This window comes from Equus przewalskii, chromosome 28 (assembly GCF_037783145.1).
Source record: "Equus przewalskii isolate Varuska chromosome 28, EquPr2, whole genome shotgun sequence".
In the NCBI taxonomy this organism is placed as follows: Eukaryota; Metazoa; Chordata; class Mammalia; order Perissodactyla; family Equidae; genus Equus; species Equus przewalskii.
In genome coordinates, this window is record NC_091858.1 from 18,475,513 (window position 1) to 18,484,772 (window position 9,260).

Sequence of the window (9,260 nt, forward strand, 5' to 3'; positions counted from 1 at the left end):
ACTGCTCATCTCCACATTCAGTGCTCTGCTCCACCGGCAAAGAAAGGACGAAGACAATTCTCCACAAACAACTAAACATTTGATAAGTCAAACGAGCTAGTCTCGTTTCTCGGAATCGCCACAGTTATCCAGAAATACGTTGAAATAACAGAGTAGACACCCAAAGTGAGAGGAAAATATCAGTTTGCGAAGGATTTGAAAATCAAAGTAATGTGGAAAACAGCAATTTGTGTTGAGCAAAATTAATTTATTTGCCTTCCTTTAAACAGGGACTTACATAAAACAACTATTCTAGTTTAATTCTAATAAATCAGTATCATAGGATTCTATCTTTGCCTCCAATCTCATCTACGGAACAAAGTTGGGTATCATAAATCTTTTAGCTGTGATCAGAGGGAATTCTAATATTTCACAAAAAGCAGAAATGTTATAAGAATGGAACTTAATACACTGTGTCACCAAAGGGCAAAATGCACAGGCTTTTAAGGAGAAATCCTAGAAATTTTCCAAATTCAAATAAAAATATTTGTAACTTGTTATAGGTTGAATCATATCCCTCTTAAAAAAAGATGTGTTGAAGTCCTAACTCCCAGTACTCAGAATATGACCTTATTTGGAAATAGGGTCTTTACAGAGATACTGAAGTCAAAATGAGGTCATTTTGAGTGGATCCTAATCCAATGACTGATGTCTTTATGAAATATAGAAATTTGGACACAGAGGCAGATATGAACAGAGGGAAGATTATGTGATGAGAATAGGAGAATGCCACAAGACAAGGACACCATGGACTAACAGCAGCTGGAAGACACAGAGAACGATCCTCCCTGTCAGGTTTCAGAGAGAGCACTGCCTGCTGACATCTTGATGTTAGACTTCTAGCCTCTGAAATGGTGAGACAATTAATTTCTATTGTTCTAAGCCACTCTTTAGTCCTTTGTTATAACAGCTGTAGGAAACTTTTTTTTTTTTTTTTTTGGTGAGGAAGAGTGGCCCTGAGCTAACATCTGTTGCTAATCTCCCTCTTTCTTTTCATTCTAGTTCTTCTATGTGGGATACTCCCTCAGCATGGCTTGATGAGCAGGGCTAGGTCCACACCCAGGATCTCAACTGGCGAACCCCAGGCTGCAGAAGCAGTGTGCATAAGCTTAACCACTACACCACTGGCTGGCCCAAAGAAAATAGTTTTTTAAAATTGATTTTGATATTTTCTCATTGTATGATGTTTTCTTGACCACATGTTCTTATTTGATTTGATAGTACTATATATGTATAGGAATCTATACTGTATGTTTATATGGAATTGATTTTAAAAGCCACAGTTGCTATTTATTACCATTTATAATATTCTACACATCTATTCTTACAAAAAGCATTATGCTCAGCTGAAGTTTCCAACTTTACATAAACAACATGCCCTTGAAAGAAGTTGGGTCTAAAGTCACTTTAAGCAACTGCAGGGGCCGGCCCAGTGGCGCAGTGGTTAAGTGCTCATGTTCCACTTAGGCGGCCTGGGGTTACTCAGTTCTGATCCCAGGTGAGGACATGGCACTGCTTGTCAAGCCATGCTGTGGTAGGTGTCTCACATATAAAGTAGAGGAAGATGGGCACAGATGTTAGCTCAGGGCCAGTCTTCCTCAGCAAAAAGAGGAGGATTGGCAGCAGTTAGCTCATGGCTAATCTTCCTCCAAAAAAAAAAAAAAAAACCCTGCAAATTTCAGCCTGGATTTAAAGAGCTACATTCTGGGAGGGCAACTGGGTATTTGTGCCAGTTCTCAGCAACGACTTCCTTGCAGTTACTACGACTGGATGGTATAGTTATATCATAATGTTAATAAAACACATTTCTTTTACTCAAACTCCGCTCCTATTTTTAGTTATACTGATGTCATAACTTCCTACCTGGCCATGTTAAAGGCCTTCATGCTTAGGTTAAAGGATTTTAAGAGAAGAAATTAGAGTGATTTAATTTTCAAAGCATCAAGTTCAGGAAAGTTGTTCACAATTTTTAATAATGTTGAATAACTTAGAGACACCTCTCAGGCATCATTTAGATCCTCAGGAATGTAGACGGGATGTCACATAGTGTTAGTTATTTCGAGTTTATCAGATACCCTCCTGAGGACACCACATCCTGCCTTTGCCATCACATCATAATCTAAAGGAAAATAACAACTCCTAAAGGCCCTAATATGAAGCTAGGAAATAGGAGGCATAGAAGAAGTTATCAGTGAAGAGATACTGAGGTATTTGTGAGCATATCTCCAATAATAAACATTTCTGTCTGGAAATCCTGAAAGTACATTAGGAACTGGTTATACCTCTGCACAAAAGGCTATCACTTGTCAGTAAGAGTAACCACAGTCATTATAAACAAGCAAAACACTGCCCTTTGCAGAAAATGGTCCCAGAATATCTAGGAAATGGACCTGCTTCATCAAATTTTGACATGTGTGGATTGCTCTGGTCTAATCATTCACAGTTTGGATGCAGCAATAGCACACAGACACAGCTGCTGTCCTAAAGATCTGACGGCAGGCACCCAAGTAACCATGTGTCAGGAGGATTTAGTCCTTCAAGGACAAGGTGTCACCTTCCTACTCATTCACAAGAATATCACCCCAGCAGATACAATCTCTTTTCACTTTATTTTAGTTAACATTGTATTATTTTGTGTATTAATATAACTTAAAGTATTTAAATTTTCCTGTGTGCAATTGATCTTAGAGCCAGGCCACTTCACCAAAGCTTGCTAGGGGTGCTCAGTGCTGGCCACTGCTGGAAATCATCCCCAAGACTCCATTGCAATTGCAACGAAAGTGACTTCCCAGTACTCTTAGGACACCTATAAGTTAATTATATTAGCTAGTTTATGCTTTCAATCTCTACATTTTACTGGTAGCTAGAGTGAACTGCCGTGGCAATATGTTACTTGGTGTGGGTTATGGAGAAGATATGTTGAAGACAAATTTAATCTTTCAATAGTTTGCTTAGGAAAGCAATTTGTTAGTGACCTCTGGGAAAGGGAGATGTATGAAGAGAGAGGGAGAAGGAGGGAGGGAGAGAAAGGAAAGGGGTGGGGAGAGGCGGCTATCAGAGTTAGCACATTGAAAGTGTAGAAGAAAGAGTGATGTGCAAATTGGGAAATTCTCAATAGAGTTGTAACAATGAGCAAGCTCAGAAATTGAATCTAACTATCTGGTCACTCGTATTTCTACATCCATTCTGATGCCTGCAAATCCCCTGAAATTGTTAAAGGTGTTCAATGTTCTTTTGTTAAGTAATATTTGGCTATTCTCATTATGGTTGTAAATTGCATATTATCAGTAATCCTGTACTTATCAGTTCATGCAGGAGCTTCCGCCAGGAAATAATGCTCTCAGCTATAGAAAAGCTTAAAGTTAAATAACTTTTGTATATTCTCTATAGATCAGCAGAAGCATGATGCATTAGACTATGCCTAGAATATTAGAGAAATAGTCTGATGGGTAATGACCTTTCATCTGAGTCTTAAATTAACCAACATTTTCCAGTGGACAGTGGACAGTGGGTAAATAAGGGAGTAAGTAAAAGTGAGAAGTTGGCTAGGTTGTTGTTAAAATCATGTGCTATGTCATAGGCAAGGATTCCAATTTGAGCTTTCTTACATACTACATGTATTATCAAGCTACATAACCAAATTTTTCTTGAGCTTAATTTCCCCATATAAATAAGGGCTGTATAAGATCTCATTAGGATGTTGAAAGACGTAAGTGACATAATTTGCGCAGTGATAGAGCATGTAGTGTCTGACATATTGTTAGCACTTGATAAGTGATAGCTGTTATTATTTTTATTACCCTCACATCAAAGCACCTTTTGAGGTGGGCATTCAGTTCACTGGGATTTCTTTCATTTCTCAAGGGAAATTGGAACATTAAGAATAGTAGACATTAAAATAATAGAGCTCTGAGTTGATATAATAAAATTTGGCATATTTCTGAAATACTTTTACTTTTAGATGCTCATTACATACATAAAGTAACCATTATACTACATGCCCCAATCAATAATTTCACTTAATTAAGTTGTTTTCAGTCCTAGTCTATAGAGATTTTATCAGATATTGATTCCTGATCATTGTCAGAGTTTTTAGACAAGTTCAATTTCCTCAATTCTGAGTTTTTTATTTTTATTTTTGTACTCCTTGCTATTTCAACCTAGATTTTGTCCTGATTGTGTTTGAAGCAGTACAGAATCAAATCTGTTTCTCAAAATTGAAGCTACAGTTAAATTCTAAAGTATAATAGCAATGTCTAAACCAGATTTTCCAATTTTTCCCTGTTATAGTAATGATCTAGACCTTGTGCTTATTTATTCTAGACTTGAAAGGTTTGTACTTTTCACCTTATTGAGTTGGCTTTATTCTTGCTAATTGATAGAGGAGACAGGAGCAGAGCACAGTGAACTCGACTTAATTTTTTTCTCCATCTAACTTCGGTGATGACTCAATCACTCTCAGCAAACAACTCTTGAAGGCCTACTATGTATAAAATTCCCATTGGCTCACAGAAGCAGCCTTATCTTAGCATTTTTTCTCTGTTCTTGACACTTTCCAGAACTGATTAATTTTCTTTTTTCAGTAATAGGATTCAAAGTCTGCCAACACTGCTGTAAAGATATGAAAGTTTTTGTTAGATTTTCTTGAAGTCAATACATACTTTTGACTCTCATCTTGGGCAGAGGAGAAACAAGCATCTTCAAATGATGTTCTGATATCTATGGAGCTGTAATTGAAATGATTCAAGTAGATTGTAAGTTCCCTGAAACAGTAATTATTTCATTCACTTATTATGCATTTACATACTATCTAATTCTCTACTAGGACACGGTATCTGCCAAATAAACACTTACTGAATTGAATAATAATATATCATTGATAGTTCTTATTTAGAAAAAAATCAGGCAATGAGAAAATATAAACAATTGGTGTGCTAAATCAGACTCACAGGAATAAGAGATTTTACACAGTATCACATTTTACTACTAATTTCAAGGATATAAGTAACCATGAGGCAGAGATGAAGCAGAAAGTATTGGATTGCCAATACAGGTCTCAAGGTGCTTCTTTTCTGCATCAGGACATAGCCTGGCTAAATCTGATTTAGCAAATGAGTTCTCTCAGAGCTCTATGTATCATCACTTACACAAAATAAGTCATTTTGATCATGAAATATTAGATTCATTTCTATGGATGCTGTAACAAATCACCACAAACTTAGGGCTTAAAATAGCACAACTGTATTATCTTACAGTTCTGTAGGTTAGGAGTCCAGTGTGGGTCTCACTAGGCTCAAATCAACATGTTGGCAGGGCTGCATTCCTTGCTAAAGGCTCTAAAAAAATCCATTTCCTTGCTTTCTCCAGGTTCTAGAAGTCAGTAGCATTCCTTGGCTTGTGAAATCCTTCCTCCATCTTCAAATCCAAAAACAGATAATCTCCCTATTTTAAGGTCATCTGATTAGGAACTTCAATGCCATCTGGAATCTTCATTCCCCATTGCCCATGTAAGGTAACATTCTCAAGTTTCATGGATCAGTCCACGGATGTCTTTTGTTGGGGGATGGGGGGCATTATTCTGCATCTGTCAACCATTTCCATGGTTGCTAAATCTGATACTGACTGACATAATAGATGATATATTCAATAACTCCATAGTTCTCAAGTTTGTTTATCCCAAACAAATCTAGATAGAGTAAATACATTCTACTAAAATCATTTCAAAGTTAGTGACTGTTCCATTAGCAAATACTTTTTAGCATTTTGTTTAGCAAATCGATCAGGTTGCATTTTTCCTTTTCTTTCTGGATAATCTGGTAAATGGAAAGAATGGATTGCAGGCTTTTGGATAATCCTTACTTTTCAAAATGATATACCATGTAATTTAAAGTCTTGGTTTATTTGAGTGTCTCTATATTCAACCAGATATAATTAACTTTTGTAATATCTAATCTACTACAGCTATACTCAATCTCATTTACAATTGCATCAAAAAGAATAAAATACTTAGGAATAAATTTAACCAAGGAGGTTAAAGACCTGTACACTGAAAACTAGAGGACATTAATGAAAGAAATTGAAGAAGACACAAACAAATGGGAAGATATTGCATGTTCACGGATTAGAAGAATAAATATTGTTAAAATGTCCATACTACTGAAAGCAATCCACAGATTAAATGCAATCCTTATCAAAATTCTGATGGGGTTTTTCACAGAAATAGAACAAACAATCCTAAAATTTGTATGGGACTACAAAAAACCCCAAATAGCCAAAACAATTTTGAGAAAGATCAAAGTTGGGTGCATCATGCTCCCTGATTTCAAACTATATTACAAAGCTATAGTAATTAAACAATATTATATTGGCATAAAAACAGACACAAAGATCAATGGAACAGAATAGAGAGCCAGGAAATAAACCATGCTTATAGGTCAATCAATTTATGACAAAGGAGCCAAGAATATACAAAAACGAAAGGACAGTCTTTTCAAGAAATGGTGCTGGGAAAACTGGACAGCCATATTCAAAAGTATGAAACTGGACCGCTATCTTACATCTTATAGAAAAGTCCACTCAAAATGGATCAAAGTCCTGAACATGAGACCAGAAACCATAAAACTCTCAGAAGAAAATATAGGTAGTGGAGCTCCTTGACATAGCTCTCGGTGATGATTCTTTGAATCTCACACCAAAAGCAAAAATAAACAAGTTGGACTAGATCAAACTAAAAAGCTTTTGCACAACAAGGGAAATCATCAACAAGGTGAAAATACAACCTACAGAATGGGAGAAAACATTTGCAACCACATATATCTGGTCAGGGTATAATTTCCAAAAATATATTAAAAACTCATACAACTTTATAGCAAAAAAAACAACAATCTGATTAAAAAATGGGCAGAGGATCTGAATAGACATTTTCCAAAGAAGACACACAGATGGCCAATTAGCACATGAAAAGGTGCTCAACATCTCTAACACCTGTTAGAATGGCTATTATCAAAAAGACAAGAAATAAGTGTTGGAGAGGATGTAGAGAAAAGGGAAGCCTCTTGCACTGCTGGTGGGAATGTAAAATGGTGTAGCCACTATGGAAAACAGTATTGAGGTTCCTCAGAAAATTAAAAATAGAACTACCATATGATCCAGCAATTTCACTTCTGGGTACTTATCCAAAGAAAACAAAAACACTAATTTGAAAAATATGCACTCCTACAATCATTGCAGCATTATTTACAGTAGCCAAGATATGGAAACAACGTAAGTAACCATCAATGATGAATAGATAAAGAAATTGTATACACACACAACGGAATATTATTCAGCCATAAAAAGAAAGAAATCTTGCCATTTGCTACAACATTAATGGAACTTGAGGGCATTATAATAAGTGAAATAAGTCAGACAGAGAAAGACAAATACCATATGATCTCTCGTATGTGGAATATTTAAAAGCAAAACAAAACAAGCTCACAGATACAGAGAACAGATTGGTGGTTGCCAGCGGCAGGGGGTAGGGGGTAGTAGAAATGGGTGAAGGAGGTAAGAAGATAAAAACAAAAAAAGAATTACTTAAGAAAATAGCCAAAAGACTATTATACCTTATTTGAATTGTAATAATATCTGTATTATTACATTTTTGGTAGTGGTACTCATGCTTATTTCTCCAGCTAGATTGTAAAACCTTTGAACATTGACCATTTCATTACTCTTAGGAATATCCGTCTCTACTTACAGGTCATCTGTAACATAACAAATTTCCACAGACACTTAAAACAAGAAAATAAACTTCCTGGTGTGTAAGTTATACTCCAATACTGCCATTAAAAAAGAAAAAATCTTGGTTTATCTGAGTGTATCTATTTCAAACCAGATATACATTAACTTTTGTAATATCTGATATCCTATAACTATATACAAATCAATAGTTTAATAAAAGTATGAGCTTTTATATACAATTAACTTTCCCTCTTCATAGACAAGAATGTCAACAAACTACCCTTCTAGATACAGAAATTGTATGTATATATATTGAGAGAGAGAGAGAGAGAATTTTTTAGAGTCTTGGCTTCTGAATCTGAGCCTCACCTTAATGAGTAAAGAATTTAATGACTGAACTCTTCTCCTTTTGAAAATTATGGAGTTGATTCTATCTGAGTCTGTTTCCACGTCGTACCTGTGAGAGAGCATCCTCATTTTTTATTTTGCGTCAGGATCCCTTAGGTTATATCTGGTACGACAACAGATTAAGAGAAATTTCTTATTTTTATTACGATATAGTAAATTATTATTCACTTAAGAATAGTATGTTTTTGACGCAAAGAACCTCCTAATAGAAATGTTCCTCCCCAGAAATATCTACACACAAGTATTCACTTTGTCTTCTCTCTCATTTAATTCAAGACTGTACCAATGTCACTTTCTTTAGAGAAATATCCTTGTCCCAAATAGTAATTATCTTCCTTCACTCAACTTTATTTCACAGGGCCTGGAAACTATAGCACTTATTTTTTTGTTTAGTTATTGTAATTTCCTCCCTCTACTATGATGTAAGTTCCATGAGGAGAAACCGAGAAAGTGCTGGAAACATGGCACTTTTAAAAATAAATATCTACTGAATAAATGAATGGATTATCATAGAAAAGGTGTAGCAGTTCTATTAAATCTGTATTTTTTTTCCCAGCTATTTCTTTAGGAACAATTTTAAAAGACCAGCTTTTGAAAAGTTTCTTTCAAGATTTAATTGGTATTTATAGCAACATATTTTGCAAAGGGGGTACTTACTGTTGTCGTAGACTGAATAATGGTCCTCTAAAGATGTCTACATCCTAATCTTCAGAGTCTGTGAATACTTTATCTTACCTGGCAAAAAGGACTTTGAAGGTATGATGTTAACAATCTTGAGATGAGGAGGTTATTCTGGATTATCGGGCTGAGCTCAATGTAATCACAAGGGCCTTTATAAGAGGGAGGTAGGAGGTTCAAAGACAGTAACAGTGATGAAGCAACAGAAACAAAAAGGGAGGAGAGAGACCTCTTTTATTATAGCAGTTATAGGAAACTAAGGCAATTGGCTAATTATTGATTGTAGGAAATATTTCCAAGGTTTTCTTCACGGGATTATTTTCTTAATTCAAAGTGATGGATTTTTGAAAAAGGATAGTGTGAGAAAGTGATCTTCATAAACTCTACATAGAGTGGGCTTTCTCTCTGGCTAT

General features: G+C 35.5%; 1 long non-coding RNA gene across 2 annotated transcripts in view; it reads right to left on the reverse strand.

Moving 5' to 3' along the window:
- LOC103557571 (uncharacterized) overlaps nucleotides 1-9,022 on the reverse strand; it is a 46,651-nt gene extending 37,629 nt beyond the window's left edge. The window contains exons 1-2 of one of the 2 annotated variants that reach the window (XR_546509.2): nucleotides 8,905-9,022; nucleotides 4,701-4,766 (exon numbers count right to left, since the gene is read on the reverse strand). This is a non-coding gene — a long non-coding RNA (uncharacterized lncRNA). Of the gene's footprint in view, nucleotides 1-4,700; nucleotides 4,767-8,826 lie in introns of both variants that reach the window. The other variant, XR_011534122.1, reaches the window with a different exon arrangement.
- Nucleotides 9,023-9,260: the final 238 nt, after the last annotated feature.